At 42.0% G+C, this 17,899-nt stretch overlaps 1 protein-coding gene across 4 annotated transcripts in view; it reads right to left on the bottom strand.

Annotated features, from left to right (window-relative positions):
• The window catches only part of LOC117559034 (pre-B-cell leukemia transcription factor 1), a 69,796-nt gene that overhangs the window by 18,616 nt on the left and 33,281 nt on the right, over positions 1 to 17,899 (bottom strand). The gene's annotated exons all lie outside the window — the stretch shown is intronic.

Consider the following 17,899-nt stretch of genomic DNA (forward strand, 5'->3'; position numbering starts at 1 on the left):
AATAACGGTTAAAAACGGTGTCTCGACAGCGTTTTCAACATAGGTTGCCCATCACTGTGTCTCTTGAAGGGCTAGCGTCATGGGAATTGTAGTCTTTTATACTTCCTGGACTACAGCGGTCCCGATTAGGTGACAATATTTGGTCCTTTATACATAACGAAAGAATGGCCTTAACACTGAGAAACTTAAACTGATCCCTTGCAAAATGACAATATTCTGATAATACAGGGAACTAGAGAGTCATTTACCTCCAGAAATACAGTAGGGCGGCAACTATTTTTTTTAATGAAATGTATTAAGTGACCTGATGTGACCCTTTGAAACTAAATGCTCCTTATCCTTACAGCTCAGAGCAAATGTGGATGTTCTCCAACAATAGCCTGGATGAGTACCACTGCCTTCCACTAGAGGTCTCCCTTGCCATTCTTTAAAAGACTTGAGTTCAACCTTCCATTTTCTGAGGTGCAAATACTCCCAGGCTCTGACTCTTCCTCCTCCATCTGAGAACCATCCATTTCAATATAAAGCACCTTCTCCTGTGTGGAGCGTGCTGCTGCTACATTCAAATTAATCCCAGAGTGGATGCTGAAAGTGGATCGACTGCGGCCTGCATTATCGTTACCTCCGCCGACATGAGCTGTGGATCTGAGACTTGATGCCCGACGTGTGTCGATAGCCATTTAAAACGCTACCATTTGTCATCCGCCTCGTTGTCATTGAATGAGAAGGGACAGGCAGGAGCACTTCATTAATTCAGAGACAATGGGAGTGCTTGGTGCATTAACCCCAGACTGCTGTCCGGGGTGGTAGGCCTGGGCAGGGGGTCACTGGGATGAGAATGAGGCCGGCTGTACTAGCAATCCCCCCCCCTGTTTTTTTGAGTGGACTGGAAATGCAAATATGGCAACTGTTGGCGAGTGGAGGAGGTCAGAGGTTCAGGCCACAGGCTCAGCGGGGGAGGGGGGGGGGGGTAGATTGAGTGTGGGAGTTGGAGGAGAGTTGATAAGGGAGGGGGTCTCTGGGGATGGCAGGACTGTACAAACATCCTGTCTCATTACCCAGACTCCTTCATCACTCTGTAATGTATGGACAGGGTTGGGAGGATTACTTAAAAAAGGTAATCCATTACAATAATACAAAAAATCAGTAAACTAATCTGTCACCTGATGGCACCTGATTACTTTCCGTTACTTTTGGATTACCTCAATATCAAATGCAAGAGAAAATAAATAAAAACAAGAGAAAATAAATAACAATAAGATGATTTTTACTTAAGTGTGTGTAACAATGTAACCTTAGAAAAGAAAAAACCAAGATAGTTCATATAGTAATAGTTCACAAATGCTGTTTAAATTTAATCCAATAATCAAAAGTATAGACTGTATTTTTGTTTAATACATCAGGTGTCCACCTACTGCATTACAAACAGAAATGTATTTAAAATAAAGAACTACACATGAACCAAAAATAAAATTAATTCAGTATATGTATACCTATATATTTCAAAAATGAATTGTAACCCTGTAATCCTGCAAGTAATCTCTATTTTTTTGAAGGAAACGGTAGTCTGATTACTTATTTTTGTATCCTGATTACGTAATCTGTTTACATGTAATCTGTTACTCTCCAAGCCTGTGTATGGACGAGGCTTGGGGGGGGGGGGGACCTCGGATGGCTTCACACCCGCCACCTCACCGCGATGCAGCCGCGCTCTGACCCGATCAGACCTGCTTCATCAGAAACTCTACACCCGCCTGTCTGCTTCAGTTAGCGTACATCACCGAGGCCCCGCTGCTCCCCGGCTCCCGAACACTCAGAACGGAGAGGTGGCTTTTCTCTATAGTTACCACCTCATAAATACCAGACTAAAGTGGGTGTTAAAATGAGAGCACACCACAATATCCCATGGAGGATAAAAATGAGCTGCACTTTCTGGAAGTCATTTTCAGAAGGAAAACAGCTGATAGCAGTCAAGGGGAAGAAAGAAAACTGGCAATTTCCACCAAAGCGCACAATAAGAAGCTGCATTAAGTTTCCAGGTGATGGAACGAGATTTAAAAGATTCACAAAAGCTGCAACCTGAATACAAAGGTACACGGATACAATGGCACAAAGTAGAACCAGCACACAAATGTGAAGGAGGAAGCTCATGTCAGTTGTTTTTACTGAAAAAACCCAAGGCTAGATTTCTTCCCAGACTCATAAAACGTCTAGACTGTCAAATGAAAATGGAACACAAAAATTCCCTGTGTCCAGAAGAGAGAAAAATAAAAGGTTTCGATTCACGTCTGCCAAGTTCCAACTTAACATTCATGAAGTGTTTATTTTACTTGGCTGGAAGCACCTCTACATCAGTCTTATAACAGCGGCTGCTGCAAAAGAAGGTCATTTCTTAGGAGATCTCTCAGAAGGTAAAGAGAAAAAAAAACAAGTAGACTGACTTTTTTCTTTTTGAAAGATGGAATAAAAAAAGGTAATGGAAAACAAACGACTGCATTCAACAGCGCTGCGTATCTAAGCGGGGGATTGTGCTCAAAATAAATAGGTAAACTGGTAATTAAACCAAACTCCGGCGTGATCCACGGGCCTTGCTTGTTGACACGTGTACACCGTCACTAATCAGCAGCATTTCACTTCCTCTCCTCGCTCACATGCAGCCCAGATCCCTGCTCCACTCTGGCTGCTGATCCAGCTGTCTTAGAGAGCATCTGTCAGGAGGGACCCAGGAAGGAACAATGCATTACGCCATGTTGGCTGTGTACTGTCATCCCTCATTGACAGCACATTGTCACACTTACACAGTGTCCTCTGAGCTCAGAACAAGCTAAGTAGCTGCTGCCTATAATATCAGCTCTTCCTGCCGCCTGCTATCACACCATCTGATGGGGAGTGGGGTTAATGTGGCTCATGTGTAAAATGATACATCATTTTTAATTTAAGGGACTAATCAGTTTGATCCCAAGACCGACATAACGGTAACAATGTCTCGTGTTGTGGTGTTTCCGTACAATCCTGCGGTGATGGAAGGAAATTATGATTTATTTATTCCACCATGAAACGCAAGCACATAATTAAAACCATGGAGGGATTATCTCAAACAAATACAATTAATAAAGAAAAGAAAGGGATAATGTGCTTCCATAAAATTGGCTTTGCTGTGGGTCATAATTACACGACTCAGCGAGGGCCACTTTATTGGCTAATGGCAGCCTAATTGATTCATCCTAATGTTTTTCGAGCCTAGGGTCTGCTGGGCACTCCCTGTCCAATAGTGCCGGTGAACTTACTTAGCCACCCGCAGACAGACATTGAAGGTTCTCCCAGGGATAAACAATTACAATCGGTGTGTCTGTGTGATCTGCCCCCCCCACCCCACCCCACCTCCCACTCAGTGAACACACATTTTCTGTATGTCTCTAATGGATTCCATTTCCCTCTTGGAGGCGTTTCAAAGATGGCTTGTTGTCAGACGATGCCTTATTTCTCCCTCCTGTTGTTGACAAGCAATTCTCCCAAGGAGACATGCACTGGGCTTTATTGCTGCACTTTATTCTATGCTTTAATAGGAACACAAAGATGGGACTCCTATATTGGATGTGGTTGCTGATCAATGCTAATAACATACAGAATGCATGTGGTGTAGTGTTGGGAGAAAACCTCTACATGTGTTTACAGTTAAAATGCATCTCTGCAAGGATGTGTTCTGTACTTGCAAAATGTAGTGTGACACAGATCTATTTTACATAGTGCACTTCTTTTATAATTTCATTTTTCATCCTTAAGTTAGTAAATTCACAATCCAAATAAGTTTTGGTGTTGTTAAAGCGATTTCACTTTAAATATCTAGATTGGCCAATAAGCTAATGTAATACTAGCTGGCTCAAGAACAGGAGCACCGTTACATTTATAAGACACAGAGTTATTCTCCATCTCTATTTGAGGTTAAGTTGTCCTCTGATATATCAAAAATATGATATACAAAAAACAGTTAATTGTGAAAAGCAAAGTATCTAACCTTGTAAAAAAAAAAACTAAGGACAAAGGTAACTATAATGTAGATTAGACCTGAAGTAAACATAGGTGTCTTTTTATAACGGATAAACAGCACACTAAATTATGCCAGTTGAGAATTGGGCCAGAATGGGTGTTCACTGGTTGGTAGTTTTACTGCTCTGTGTTTTACACCTGGCAAGAAAATGGAAGGAAACTGGTATGGCAGCACATAACATTAATTCCACAACATGGCCTTTTAAAAATTGAATCGACATTAAAAAGAGCGGCAATCAGCTTTTGGAGAGGTGGATGTTAAGTTGTCTGGTTGTCTATCTGCGTATATTCATTTCATTTTCGAGTGAAGAGGCTCTTCGAGGATAAGCTTGGAATATCATGCTCGGATATGATTTACGTCCCTATTTGGTGGAGAGCAGCTTGCCTAGACCCCCTTTTTCTCTCCCTTCGTTCCTTGTTTTCAGCAAGCACATGTGTAACATGCTCTGTTCTGCATATATTAGTCATCCGAGAAGATTGGCTTGGCCTGGTATGAAGATGGGTCTGGGTATTAAAATATTAATTGAACTACTAGCAACAGAGATACATCATTTCACAGCAGTTTGGGGTGAGTATTAATTAAACAGATCAGAGAATAAACTATGTCTTCTCTCTGAAAGGGAATGAACCATTGCAAACTAAAAGTGGGTTAGCAGGCTGGGGCTAGCATCACAACTAGCCTTTCAGAGTAATGTTATCACTAGGGAAGGACCCAGGTCCATTACAGATTGGCACATCGCCTCGCCAAACATGACAGAAGTTCATAAATGTGAGAAATATTCAAATTGACAGCAAGATCCAGGTCTAAAAATACGCTTTTCAGTCAGTGACAATATTTGGGATTGTATCAAAAGCTTGTCAGGGGATTAGGTTTCTTCCAGGACACTGCTCGCATCTTCAAAATGATCCCGTTTTTTTCATAGCGTAACAATATCAGACTCAAAGAGTTCCAGCACACCATGCTCTGCAGTCCAGATATCTTATCCTATCAGATTAACGGAGGCAAATGGCAGGCTGTCAAAAACCATTACCATATGTAATCCCCTTCTAGATTTCCAAGGCATGACGACAGGGACTGTTGGCATGGCAGCCTGTCGTGGCGATCGGGTGATTGGGGGGGAAGGCCTGATGGTTAATTAATTATGTTGGGCTGTTCTGTCAAAGTTAGCGAGATGGACGGTCAAACATGGAGTCCTCTGACAGAGACTGGGGGTGTTTCTCAATGTCCAGGAAGGCTGCTCCAGAGCCACTATTTCAAGCATACTACGTCATCGAGAGCCGCCGAAGGACTGTTCCAATGTCCAGCATACTTGAAATTCTACCGAGGCTGGTGTAGTTCGTAGCGAGACATTTTGAGGTTGCACATGTGTAGACTCTGCGGTCTTAAAATCCCCACAATGCTTTGCGCACGGACCAATTTCCAAATCTTTGGCGGAAATCGCGCTCCATTTAAGGCGGGGCCTCGCATATGACGGACACCTGCACATCTGTTAGCCTGTTCTACAATTCTTTGTTTTCCGAGGCTAGGAAGGATTCTTGCCTCGCTTCTGAAGCAAGTGACTTGCTACCAAGCAGGCGTCCTCGACATTGAGAAACACCCAGTGTGCTTCAGTTGGCAGACACCTTTGGAGGCCCTCCGTTCTGCACCCACACGCTGACATGTGATCCATGTGTTACATCACAGGTAGCAGCAGCATGGGAGAGCTGGCCAAAAGTGACATGCAATGCCGGTCAGGTGACAGCATGTCCAGGCACATCAACAACACCCGGCTTGACATTTCTAAGAGCTCTTAGAGTAGAAAGGCGAAGGGCACAAGACTTTAAAGTGACAACCTGTTATGTTTTCATGTCAGGTTTTCTGTTCTGTTGCCTAGTAATCAGCCAATAGAAGGCTAATTTAAACTTTTTATGTGTCAGGTTGATATTTCCAAAGTAAAAAAAGAAACAAGTGCACAGGAAGTGATTCTTCCTGTGTTTGTAAGAGCAGCAACATTGGTTTATTTGTGGGGAAAGGAGAAGAGCAGGTTGTTAGCATTGTTAGCAACCACCACTGCTAAAAAAAACAGGATAGTATCCAACAAGGCTGTCATATTACATTTGTATTTTAATATACTATCAAACATGTGGAAACATTTAACAATCAATCTGTAACGCTCTGTTTGACCTCTTAGCAGTTTACAAGCTAGGCTATTCTGCTAACGCACAATGGTGAACACTAGCAGGCCTTGCTAGTCATATAATTACAACACCAAAAACATAATGAGAGGAAAGATTAAGGATTCCAAAATAGACGTAAAATAGTGGCTAATGGTGAAGCTGTTTTAAAGCAACTGCTAATAGCAACGTTAGCTTGTCACTCACAGTGAGGCAGAATGGATCTAAGGTAAGGCTACAACATTGTTCAGAAAATGGGTTCATTACGCGTGGGATGGAATTTGGTTGAACTTGATTTTTTTCCAAAATGTAATTCCCTTTTACATACAAGAGTTAATACCGAAGGGAAATAAATTGACATTAAATATACAATAGTATTTTTCACTAATAGTCATTTATATTAATGACATCAGACATTTACAAAGTATCTTTAATTTAGAGAAATAATAATCAAGTATTCAAAAAATATACCAGTGTAAAAGCCATTCTGTAATTAACTTCATTGGTTTCTTTATATAAGACTCATAATATCATAATTCCATGTTTATTCTCTTAAGCTATGGCACTGCTCAATTTTAAGGGAATTTGCAAGGGACAAGGATCTTTCTTCATTTATATTGTGCTTTTTTAGAATATGCACAAATAAAATGGTAAAATATGCAGTGCTGACACCAGTGCATTACCTAGCTGTTACAAATATGTTATCCTCATATTTGAATGAGTATTGCTTTAACAACATCCTGTGTAAGTAAAAAAACAGCATAAGATATTTAAATCATGGTAATGTATTTTAGAGTTATCAAATCAAATCAAATCAAATACAATTTTAAAAAGTGTATGATCTCAAATGTTTAAAATCAGCTTGTAGTCATACTGTGGGCCAAACAGAGTCATGATGTAATCTTGCCTGAAATAATCAGTCCATCCTTCCAAACAGTCCAGTGTGTCTGTTGAAAGCCAAATTATTTTGCATAATTAACCCTTCTTGGTCAGGTTGCGGTCGGCCTGTCTGCTTGAATTTACAGTGACAGGCCTGGCCCTATTTGTTTGCATTGGTGCTTCAGTGGGCACACTTCATTGTGGCTTCAGCAGTTAATAAATCACAGTAGAAGCCCCCTCTCTCCACGCCAGCCTGTGCTACGGTGGTCCTGTCACAAGGCAGGCACTAGCGCCGAAGCGACAGCTACATGCTAATTCAACATCGGCATAATTCATTATACAGTCGCAAGTGTAGTGGAATGGAAAGAGAACCAACATACACCAGGAGGAAGACGACAGGCATCAAACTGTTAAATCCTGCTCCTCTTAAGTCTCCTCTGTTTGCCTTTGTACAGGCTCCAGTCTTTAAACTCCTGCCAGCAATATAACATTATCAGACATGACTTATTATTCACAAAAAGAGCTTTGGGATGTGTAAAGAATGAAATTATTTTACTGCATTTACTTTCACAGTCATTCATTTGAAGGGAATAAGGTTAACAGACAATATCAAAGAGGTTAATGGGCAATGAAGACAATTAAGAAGCAACGGAGCTCCTTAACAGTGTTGTTAAAAAGACATATATTTTAAGAAATATGGCAATCTATACAGCCACTTCCTGTAAGTCGTGCAAAACCAATGTAAAATGACATATCAAAAGGTAGACAGGGAGCGATTGCACTAAAGGGGAAATTAACAAAAAGATAAAGAGTCAATTAAAGCGATAAGGCCTCGTGCTCTTCAGAGGGTGAAAGCAATGGGAGTGGAGCTGACAGCCTTCACATTAAAGAAGCGCTGCCTCCTCATCCTCTCTGTGGCCCCTCCGCTTTGTAGCCACCAGTTCAAGAGAAGCAGAGCCTTTGTTAGGAAACACTTAGTCACACACACACTGTCTGCAGATTCCACTGATTAAGGTCATTGGAATGAGGTCCACCAACACTTTCGGGTCACTAGAAACCACATAATGGTATAGTGAACATTGCACTTCTTATTAATGTTTACATAAAAAGCTTTGTTTTTTTTATAAAATACTTCTATCTGACACTTTTTCTTAAAAAAAATGGTATGCTTGACCAAAGGTTACTTGTAAAGGTCTTTGTGCATGTAAATGGTCTGCAAAGTCTAAAATGTGTTCCCTCCAGAGTCAGTTTCTCTCACACTCACTCCCACCCCCCCCTGCCTGAAACGTCTCCATAGAGAGGCGAAGTCACGCCCATCTACTTCCGCCCCATGGGACCTTATTTCTGAAAAATCATGTATTGAAGTCAATGGAGAGAGAAAGATTATATTTCGATCCCGTTTGAATTGTGCCACAAATTACACATATGATGTTTGTCAATCTTAAAAAATCATTTCCATGTCAAAAAAGTCACAGTTTGTCTTAAAACTGTTGAAATATAAGACTATGAAAAATACGCAACTAGAAAGACTACAAATCCCAGAGTCGCGTAAGTGAATTTAGCTAGCTGACATTAACGTTACACATTACACTCGTGTTACTCACCGAAACCTTGTAAAGCCGGTCCCGCATGCTGGAACCGACTAACTCCCCTTTTGTGTGTGTACAGTTCTCAACATGGCCAGACTTGTAGTGATTTTCACCTCTTTTAATACTTTTCGCTTTTATTCTGAAAGAAAGAGGTGAAATGTGCTAACGTGACGGCCATCTTGGTGTTGGTGACGTGTGCAAGACCAGAGTTGTAGTTCATTGAGCGCTTCACACAAACAAATGTGTTACTTCACAGTTTTACGGCACATTTTTATTTTGTTGACTTGCAAAATTATCTTTTAAATTGACAAACATCATATGTGTAATTTGTTGCACAATTTAAATGGGATCAAAAGATAATCTTTCTCTCTCCATTGACTTCAATACATACTTGTTCCCGAAATAAGGTCCCATGGAGGTCCCCTGGAAGGGGAGGGACTTCGCCACTCTATTGGACTCCTTTGTTTACTTCCTGAACATAGTGACATCACTATGTAACACTTGCGCTTCTATTGGCTAGCGCTCAAGCACTTTGTACCTGATAGGCTAAGGGGCGGGACATCTCTAAGCGTTAACCAATCACAACAGAGCCAGCTAGCTAACCAATCAGAGCAGACTGGGCTCTGGTTTCAGACAGAGGGTGAAAAGAGGTGCTGCAGCACAGGCAGTATGAGAAAAATAAAGAGCTTTAACATTAAAGCATGGAGACGTGTCACAGTAGAGACACTACATACTGATATACACCTGAACATCAGCAGGAGAGGACTCTTTAAAGTAGAGACACTACATACTGATATACACCTGAACATCAGCAGGAGAGGACTCTTTAAAGTAGAGACACTACATACTGATATACACCTGAACATCAGCAGGAGAGGACTCTTTAAAGTAGAGACACTACATACTGATATACACCTGAACATCAGCAGGAGAGGACTCTTTAAAGTAGAGACACTACATACTGATATACACCTGAACATCAGCAGGAGAGGACTCTTTAAAGTAGAGACACTACATACTGATATACACCTGAACATCAGCAGGAGAGGACTCTTTAAAGTAGAGACACTACATACTGATATACACCTGAACATCAGCAGGAGAGGACTCTTTAAAGTAGAGACACTACATACTGATATCCACCTGAACATCAGCAGGAGAGGACTCTTTAAAGTAGAGACACTACATACTGATATACACCTGAACATCAGCAGGAGAGGACTCTTTAAAGTAGAGACACTACATACTGATATCCACCTGAACATCAGCAGGAGAGGACTCTTTAAAGTAGAGACACTACATACTGATATACACCTGAACATCAGCAGGAGAGGACTCTTTAAAGTAGAGACACTACATACTGATATACACCTGAACATCAGCAGGAGAGGACTCTTTAAAGTAGAGACACTACATACTGATATACACCTGAACATCATCAGGAGAGGACTCTTTAAAGTAGAGACACTACATACTGATATACACCTGAATATTAGGGCCTCTTTAATACTGTGACACCACCAGCCTCTGGCTCTGCCTTGTCTTGTTCATGTCTACCGACATTTGTAATCCACATGTTCAAATTGTGACTTTTGATTTGCATGGGAATGTAATTTAAAGGAGACTTTGTAGGTGCTACTGACCAAATTTGCAATTAAGACAACGCCTAATGACAAAATCCAAAAATAATTTCAAAATCAAGTTAGATTTATGGTATTCCCAGTTTCTAAAATTAGCTTTTATTTCCTGCGTGTTACAAGGGCTCTAGTTTGTTTCATTCTTTGTATTCAAATGTGTTCTGTTTTTACGAAACGCAATGTAACACTGTTCGGAAGGTTTCTATATAAGTAAAGTTGTATTTGTATTATTATTTTTCTTTCGCATATTCTGCAGAGGGCCTATAATGCAGTAGAACCAGCTACCCTCTCAGTGAAGCTCAGTTGTGTTCATTCCACTTCCCATCCCACAAAAAGGATGGGTAGCAGTTAGAGAGCATCCACACCAGTGTCCTGTGTGTCCCACATGAGCCAGTGAGCGTCCGGCAGCATGCAGCAGACGGGGCCCCGTGGCCCCGGGCGCTGTGTGGCTGGGCCTGTCATGTCATTAACAGTCGCCTTGATCCGCTCCACCTTATTAAAGCCATTTCTTCAGGAGAGCAGACGAGCATGTCACAGTGTGAAACCAGGCCAAGGAGGGAAGGTGACCACACTGTTGCCACCCTCAGCTAGTGCAGAGAGGGGAGGGAAGGGGGGGGGGGGGGTTAGAGCACTTTGTTGTCAGCCTCATCCCGGACGCCCTGATGTCCCTGTGATTCCCTTGTCAGCCTGTGTTAATGGAACTCACAGTGGTTATGCTCCTTCACATTCTTATCTCCTGCAGCAGGGCAGAGCATGGCCCAGCGGTGTGTGTGTGTGTGTGTGTGTGTGTGTGTGTGTGTGTGTGTGTGTGTGTGTGTGTGTGTGTGTGTGTGTGTAGCCTCGGTTGACCAGGAGACAACTGCTGAGTCGAATATTGACAACGTCTCTCCTGTCAGCAAGAAATATGTTCATGTTGGCTCTTGTTTAGGAATGCTGAAACTCAAAGCCATGTTGTCAGGATACTGTGCTGTTTAACTGATGCAGAATTATAAGAGGCTAACTTTATTGGAATGGTGTGCTCATGAGCTCAAGAGCTTCAGATAAACTGTCCACAATGGCGAGCCTGGATGCTTATGGCTGCGTCCCATTCTGACTACGCTCACTTGTGTGGTATTCTTCACCGGAGCACAGCCTTCCCACTGCCATCCAGTTTATGTAAAAGTGATTAACAGTAATTAATCCTTAATCACCATGATTAGCCAAGTCGCAGTAAATTAAGCCACATCTGGAGCAGCTGAGGGCTCCGGAGTGGCAGCAGGCATGCTGAGTGAGAGCGCCGCTGACGGAGGTGCACCTGAAGCCTCTGAAGCCTCTGAAGCCAACAGCACAGATCTCAACTGCTCTGTGTCAGACAGAGCCTCTAAAGAGCAGAGACCCTTACTATAGTTCTGTCACAAATGACCAAAAACTGGAAATAAACCATGACCTGACGAAGCAAAATTCACTTCATGGCCACCAAATATCTCCTGTAGATGTCCCACCTTGAGATTGAGACTACATGTCTTAATAAGATTACCTGTTTGAATAAGGGCTACAAAAAGCAATAGACGTGTAATGGCAGTTAAGGAAGTTACTGATTAGTTGCATTCAATTGTCATTTATTTATTTGCTTCAATCCCTGCATTCATCATAAATGTTTGTATAATTGTTGTGATATTGTTCTGTAAGTGTGTGTTTTTTTGCAACTACTCATGCTGTGTTAAGCTGTTCGGTTAGACCTGCTGGCCAATATGGAGTGAAGAATTTCTGGATTTTGAGAATCAAGCAGATATTTTGAAAGATTTATTTTTAAATCTGATGTCATGAATATTCACTTTATTACAAAAAAAATAAGTAACAATGTAATGGAGACACTGTTTCTGGATCTCCTTGAACATATCTTTAGTATTTATGTGCAGACATTTCTAGTCACTTATTGGACTACCACTATATATATATATATATATATATATATATATATATATATCTGTGAAGCTACTACTGGGCAATATATCCTCCTCCAACCATCACTCTGCCTCAAAACAGATGCTCTGGTGTTATTAGATATCCAAATGTGAACCCAAATATGAGAAGATTTGGCATCCTGCAACCGGAAAATATTAGTGCACTACAATAAGAGTGACATGTTTATATGACGATAAGCACGCTGAATTCCATCCTGATATATTTTATACTGAAGCCAACTAAACGTCAGCGTGACCTTGTTTGACTGAAAGGTGTTTATTAGAAACTAATATTAACCTCTTTAAACCTGCTGAGGATCAGTGAATACTGATGCAACTAATCTGAAAACATATTTGACTTATATTAAAACATATTCAGTTTTCCATTGCTGATGCCTAATGTAGTCATTTTGAATCGAGTTTGTATGAATACAAATACATTTATTGAAAAGTGACCGTTAAGCAGATCATTTTTTATTATTATTTAACATACTAAGCACATTTGGAGTCCTGATTTAGAATGTAGGTTTTTATTCCATATTTATGTGTTTAAGTGATGTAAAAAAAATGCTGATGTATATTCATTTCAAAATAGAACATTTTCGAATTTAATCAAACGAATTAAGAATATTGCCCTTGGATTACAACTAGGGCAGCAACTAACCATTATATTTATTATTGATTCATCTGCAGATTCTTTTATTTTAATCTTCTAATTGTTCAATCTACAAAATGTCTGAAAATACTAAAAGTGTACATCCAAGTTTTTCCTCAAAGGTGGTGTCTTGAAATGTTTTGTCAGAGAGACATTTAAATATATTTTCTCAGAATTCGGAGAATAACAGGAAATCTCCATATTTGGGGGCTAAAAACAGCCTAAGATATTAGTCATTGGGGCTCTACTGACAATATATTACAAATAGGATAAGATGAGTTCTATGATTACATTCTAGAGTCTTTACATTTTCATGTATTCATTTAAAGGAAATCTAAAACAGCCTTCCAAGAAACCATGAAACTGACCTTCAATATCTACAGTAAACAGACACCAGAGCAGATTCCCCACATCCACAAGGACACACACACACACACACACACACACACACACACACACACACACACACACACACACACACACACACACACACACACACACACACACACACACACACACACACACACACACACACACACACACACACACACACACACACACACACACACACACACACACACACACACACACACACACACACACACACACACACACACACACACAGCCCCAGTGCCCTGTGTGTACCCACGCTGTATTGTTGATTGTGTGTGTGTGCGTGTGTGTAGCTTCTTCCTGCCAGATAAATTATGCAGGAGGACCGCTCGTGTGCCGGGGAGCTGCTTCCATCACATCGGGGGGGCTGTTTCTCTTCGCCCAATGTTTCTCTTGTGCCCCCCCGGAGTTTTCTCCCTGCGCCTCAGTCTCTCCCTGTTACCCAGCTCCAGATTAATTACACACTTTAATGAGCTGAATTATTAATGGGGCTCTTACTTGGCAGTTTAAGGAAATGCAGAAGAGAAGACGGCGTCGAGCGTCGGGAAATCGGAGCGCTCATTAAAACATCACACAACGCCTTTGGGAGCGGTGTTATTTAGCCGGAGAAATAATAGGATCTGGTGTTTTATATTATAGGAAGAAGAGAGTGGATCCACAGATAGAGGCTCAACATCATGTCATTATGGGCTGAAGGAAAATGAAAGGCCATCTAATGCAGCCGCCAGAAAAGCTTTCCTTCCTGATTGTTCAGCACAGATGGGAGCAGCATTAACTGAAATGAGGTGGACTAAAGTAGGAGTGGAATGAGTGAAAAGAAGAAAGGCCATTTGTGGATATGTCTCACTCCATTCCCTCACAGGGCGCTTCTTATCTAACTGTAACACTGATACTGCAGCAAAGGTGTTCATCAAAATCAGCACTATGGGATATTGTCATTATGAAAGCTGCAGGAAAATGAGATTATTCACGTAATATCACACTTGCTGATAAGAGGAAACACACGTCGAAGAGACAAGAAATGAAACCAGGAAACAAGTTCCAGAGTTATTCCTGAGAGTCTAAATTCATATGTATGATTCAGATTCAGAATGTCTTATTGTCCGTTCATTATTGTAGATATAATGGAAATGTCTCTTTGGCACTGGCAAATAAGATACAATAACACCAACATACACACAACGAGCAAAATAGCATCATGCGACTAGGTGGCAGTCTTAATAAAAGTGTGTTTGTTCTTCCACTGGCTCTAGTCCATGTATGTTTACATGCATGTGTGTGATGTACTTAATAAGGGTTACTGTGAAACACTGAGGAGTTCTGTTGAAGCCCACATACAGTGACAGGGTGGTAAAAGAGTGATTGTACTCTAAATGCACTTGAATCTTATCTCTAGTTTTTTTGACAAAGCGTCTTTCTCATATTTCCGGTGATTGTGTTTATTAGACGCTGGGATGGCTGCATGTCTTTCAGGCTGGCTGGGGGATCCACGGTGGGCTCCCGGGGGGGTTCTGTCTGTGTTTGTGTGCACGCTGCTGCCACTGCTGACTGTTGCTGGTGTTTGGGAGGAAACAATAACAGGCTCATTGCACAGTCAGATTACATTACAGCCCGACGCTCTGCACGGCTATAAGACTCTGAATGGATTTTGGATTTATTGCCATATTTGGGGTGAAGTGATGACACAGCTGACAAACAAGATTGAAATCTGACTGATGATTTGGCCCTAAGCCTCGGTGATACAGCACATTAACACAAGCGGCTGATTAGTGATCACCGTCAGATGACCTGGAATGGCCCGAGTGGGACGGTGTCTTTGTGCGGCCCCAGACACAAAGCCCCGGGGACACGGATACAAAAAAAACCCCCTGAAGCTAGGATAAAACCTCACTAGTTTCGGCTAGGAAAAAATAAATGGCCAAGCGGCTCATTACGTGGGTCCTATTTGGGTCAGGGAGCAGATGCAAATGTAGGTCACAAGGAACCCCTGTTGTCAATCAAGAAGGCGAGAACAAAGGGTGGAGTAAGTAAAGAGAGAGTGTGAGAGATCTCCTCACCCCGAGGAGGGAGGAGGGGATCGAATCATATGCAGAGGGGAGCGCTGCTAAGCTTCAATGAGGAAACTTAATTAGACTCATGCTTGTGAGGTTAATTTGAGCTAAGTGACGCGAGCGAAAAAGCATTAACATTTTGTTTCTGTAGGATCCAACATCAAGCTCTGTTTTCGCTCTGGTGTCACAGCACCATATATCACCGGCGCACCAATAAAGCCGCTTCCCATCTTGCCCATCCGGCGTGTTCTGTGATGAGGTCGTTCTGACCTACAGCATCCGAAGGGAGTACACTGTACAGTCACCTTGAAGCAACATGCGCTGTCACATCTCCATGCTCAAATCCTTTTTTTAGATTACTTGCGGTCTTTTTTTTTACATCATCTTTTTGCACTTTTGCCAAATTCCAGCTCCTCTCTGAGAATCTCCTCCGACTCTGCAGCACTTCATTTCACCTCACACTGAGCTCAGATGCAGCGGTGACTGCCTGGAGGTTGACACTTGTCTTCACACACACACACACACGCACACTTGTCTGAATAATGTTATGCTAATGCTCTAGTCTACCTGTATTTACCCCTAAGTGCGGCAAGCAATCTGTTGATTGCGAGAAAGCAATTTTCCCGAAAGAGGAGGGAGAGCGGGCGGTGAGAAAAGACTGAATGAGAGGGTAACAAGAGATCTTCTTTAAGCTGCGGCAAAAGCAATTTACAGAGGACGGCAATTTTCTCCGGCTGTGAAAGGAGTGCTCTCTCTAATTGTGCCTACGCAGAGCCATCAAGACGGGGATACAGAAAATAGCAGAGAAGGCTCGCACGCATCCAGGAGCAGCTCACAGGAAAACAGCTCTGAGAACCTTCCTTTCATTTAGTCAAGGATGGTTTCATGACAAAAATACTGAGATGCCCATTCATTGCTCAAAACCTACATTGTGTTTTCAGGCTCAGGCTAATTACCTTTATATGTATCAGACATAAAGAGGGATATGAGAGGAGGCCTGCCTTCATTCCTCAGGCGACTCCACATGCTTTAATGATGAATGAGAACATTGTCCTTTTAATTTGTTAGTTGGTCCTTGTGTTGCCTAGAGAAGGCATATGTAGAAATTAATTGCTCCTTCTGATAAGGAGCTGGGCTGGTGAGTGTGTGTGTGTGAGTGTGTGTCTGTGTGTGTGTGTGTTTGATGGGGTGACAAGGCTTCTAAAAATAAAGCAGCAGTAGCAGCAGTGTGTGTGGTGCCAGATTGGGCTCTGTGCTGTGCTCGTCTCGCTCTGGCTCGACTTCTATCTGCCCGTGTGATAAAGCTGCTAACAGGCCTTTATCGGGTAGCAAGGGGAAATATGCTCCTGCCAGATTAGGCCCCAGACTCTGCCAAGGTTATAAACAGCCTGTTATCTGTGTCCCAAACAGAGTAATCCACGCTCTATCAGCACCCAAACATATGGGCCACACAGTGCAGATAGCCTCTGATGGACACTTGGTTTTAATTGCAATGAGAGCCAGCGGAGCATCTCCGGGAGAGAAAAAGGACATCAAAAAGATCTGTTATTGTGGACATGTCCCAGCCAACGTTCACAAAGAGCGACCTCGACCTCTCCCAGCGCCGCACCTGCTGCTTCCTGTGAGCCAGCAGGTCTGTGGTACGTTTCTTATTCAAGCTCCGCTGGATATTTGTTTCCCACTCAAATGAATATTTTCCCTTTTCATCCCATGTCATTTGGTGTCTTTGTGCCCAGCATGCTTAATTAGATATTGGCAGCAGTAAGTGTGCATTCATTTGATTAGGCTCTGATGGGCTATTTTCAGTGTTTCAAACACACAAGGCGGCCATTCAAACGGCCGATGCTTCACAACACATCAGCTCTCAGACGCACTCTGTCTCCCTGATCGATAACAAAGTGAAAGTTCCCCAGACGTTCCCCTTTGTAAACAAGAGCCACTCAGACCAGGGGCGGTTCTAGGGGGGGGGGGGGCACTGCCCCCCTAACACTGACCTCTGACCCCCCTGTGGCCCCCCTAAAAATGAAAAGTGAAAAAAATGAGAAATGTATGATTTATTACACGATTTATTGAATGACGGAATAGACGGAACTAACGTTATTCGTCATTCTAGTCGGACCCATTGAGTGCACCCCCAGGCGGTGCACTCAGGACCCATTAGAGCGGTGCACTCACTTTCACTGTCCGGCTGAAGCGTGCGAAAAACAAACACTTTTCATCTCGGATCATCAGAGGCTGTTGCATCCAAGAAAGACTGATTGAAACCTACGTTTCGAGAGACTACCACGATAATTGAAGGTGATTTAAACTATTGTATCCGTGTAATTGTAGATGTAAAGTAGAGATGTAACTGTTCATTGCCTTTATTTTTATATAAATATGATATGGTGTTAGTGCAAAAATTGTACTATAACTTAAGCTGAAGCTAACAGTAATGACTATAAGATATATCTGAAATAAATAAGTGTACTGAAACAAATACCAATAACTGGATTGCATTGTTTTCTTATGCGCAATTACTTCATACTGTCTAGTTCTCTTTTTCGTCCTG

Source organism: Gymnodraco acuticeps, unplaced genomic scaffold (genome assembly GCF_902827175.1).
Source record: "Gymnodraco acuticeps unplaced genomic scaffold, fGymAcu1.1, whole genome shotgun sequence".
NCBI lineage: Eukaryota > Metazoa > Chordata > Actinopteri > Perciformes > Bathydraconidae > Gymnodraco > Gymnodraco acuticeps.